The 2,500-nt window shown below is 44.0% G+C and overlaps 1 non-coding gene across 1 annotated transcript; it reads left to right on the top strand.

The window, feature by feature from the left end:
* Positions 1-296: 296 nt before the first annotated feature.
* Positions 297-451, top strand: LOC123989116. Its single transcript, XR_006830450.1, has one exon. It is a non-coding gene; the product is annotated as a 5.8S ribosomal RNA (ribosomal RNA).
* Positions 452-2,500: the final 2,049 nt, after the last annotated feature.

A 2,500-nucleotide genomic window follows, 5' to 3' on the forward strand; every position in this document is an offset into this window, starting at 1 on the left:
CAGCGACAGGACGCGCGCTCGAATTCCTTGTGTGCGTTCGTAGTTTTCAAGGTTTTTAAATGTACTTTACGCCCGACCGTCGAGAGGAGCGTGCCACTGGGCGTTTCTCCGACGGTTTCCGTCTTTGGACGCGATCGTGTCGTCAACGATCGAACAAACAAATACGTTGGCGACGCCCGAATTCGCTCTCCTGCACGCGCCGGGTGGGAGAGTGATGTGGGTATCGAATGTGATGTGTGTTAATAATGAAAATAACACTAAAGATCTAAAGAGTTTGAAATACAAAATTATACGATTACCCTGAACGGTGGATCACTTGGCTCGTGGGTCGATGAAGAACGCAGCTAATTGCGCGTCAACGTGTGAACTGCAGGACACATGAACATCGACATTTCGAACGCACATTGCGGTCCACGGATACAATTCCTGGACCACGCCTGGCTGAGGGTCGTTTTCTTAACTAAAGACTGCTTGCGTTTGCTTCTCGAAAAAGAGTAATTCATTGCTTTTTAAACATCCCGCCGTCGTTCAACGAGAGTAGAACGTTTCGGAGCGGGATTATCGAACGAAATTGAAAGAATGAATGAACGATAAATAAAAAAAAGAGTCGCAACGTACGAGCGATAGTTGGGCAGTTCGTCGGCGTTTGTCGTGGAAACGATGTGACGAAAATCGCAACAGATACACTAAATGCAGGCCGTTAAAGGAGAGAAACAAACTTCGAAATATCTATTCGAACTGGCGCAAGTGCGTCACGGCGCGCGAGTCGTTCGTTAAAATTTATAAACGACCGCCCGTGAAAGCACCGAGTTCTCGAAAGATAATCTATAAAGATTCTCCATCCTGCTGGAATTATCGGATCTACGCGATTGTTCACTCGTAGAAATCTACGCTCCCGACGTTGCCAGAAACGATATTTACGAAAGGTGTGTGAAAAAATAAACGAAAGAAGCTCTCCTATAAATTTAGAAAAAGCAAACGAGTGAAATGTTTGAGATGATAATTTGCTGAAATGCAAGCTCGAATAGCCCCAGGGTTTCGAATGATTCCCCGCGCTTTATATATCTCTCTGTTTACAAACGGTGTATAAATGAAAGATCGCTTCAGATGGGTCGTCGCTGTTTGACGCGCGATGCTGTTCCTTTCTTTTGTCTGTCTGTGAGTTTCGCTTCGCTAAACAAGTTAAATGGTTAAAAAGCGTCGAAAAAGCGAATACACACGCGACAAGACAAATCGAATCAGTAAAGGAACGCTCCGCTCCAAGATAAAAATGGTTGTTTACAATCAATGCAGCGTTTCGGTACCCCTGATCGTAGTCTGAAACTGTGTAACAAAAGAGAGGAAAGCGAATGGTGAAGGAACTTCGAAGCCTCCGTGGCGTGGCTAGAACTTGTGATAAAAGTATGTTTGCAGCAATTATGCATGCTCCCGTTAAAACAGCATTTCAATGTCTCGCATGGCTTAAAGTCCTAGGAGGCTTCAACATTTAGAATACATACGGACTACTTCGTTTGTTAAAGATAAGCGAAGACCGCGCGACCATCGCTCGGTCGTCCAGTCCTCGAAAGTGTTGTTGCGTTCCAAAGCAGAGAAAAATTGGGTTTACCCTTGCGCTAAGGGGAGATAAGAAGAGAAGAAAAGCAGTTAAATCTAAGAGGTGTGTGGAGAGTACATCGCGTGTTGGTTAAAATTGCTAAATGAAATACACGCGAAATGTTCTCTCTCGCTCTTGCTTTTCCTCTTGCTTCCGTTGCGCTCGAAAAGAAGGGATGATAAATAAACAAAAAGAAACCTATTCGAAATCTCTTGTGGAACAAAAAATAATACGGACGGACGTTAAAATTGAACCGGGACGAAATGGGTCGTCTTGCGAGTTGTCTTCGCTTTGAAATTGTTAAAAATTGATAAAAGCAATACGACGAAGCTGCAGTCCGCAAAATGTTTGAAGCAAAAAGGAAGTAACACGAAAATCATGGGAACGTCGTGTCTCAATTTTTTTCCCTCTTGTGCTCGTTTCATCGAACGATAAATAATACAAACATTTTGAAACGAGAGAGAGAGGAAAAATTGAATATGCGAAAGGTTGATTCACGCACAGATTCTCTACGTGTTTGCTTTTTTGCTTCTTTTCGTTTATTTTTTTATTTTTTTTTGCATCGAGCATATCATATTCACCTTTCGATGAAACCAAAGAAATTGACGACCTCAGAGTAGGCGAGATTACCCGCTGAATTTAAGCATATTATTAAGCGGAGGAAAAGAAACTAACTAGGATTTCCTTAGTAGCGGCGAGCGAACAGGAATGAGCCCAGCACTGAATCCCGCGGTACCGCCGCTGGGAAATGTAGTGTTCAGGAGGATCCGTTTATCCCGAGACATCGAATTGCGTCCAAGTCCATCTTGAATGGGGCCATTTACCCATAGAGGGTGCCAGGCCCGTAGTGACCGGTACGCGTTTCGGGAGGATCTCTCCTTAGAGTCGGGTTGCTTGAGAGTGCAG

This window comes from Osmia bicornis, unplaced genomic scaffold (assembly GCF_907164935.1).
Source record: "Osmia bicornis bicornis unplaced genomic scaffold, iOsmBic2.1, whole genome shotgun sequence".
Classification (NCBI taxonomy): Eukaryota; Metazoa; Arthropoda; class Insecta; order Hymenoptera; family Megachilidae; genus Osmia; species Osmia bicornis.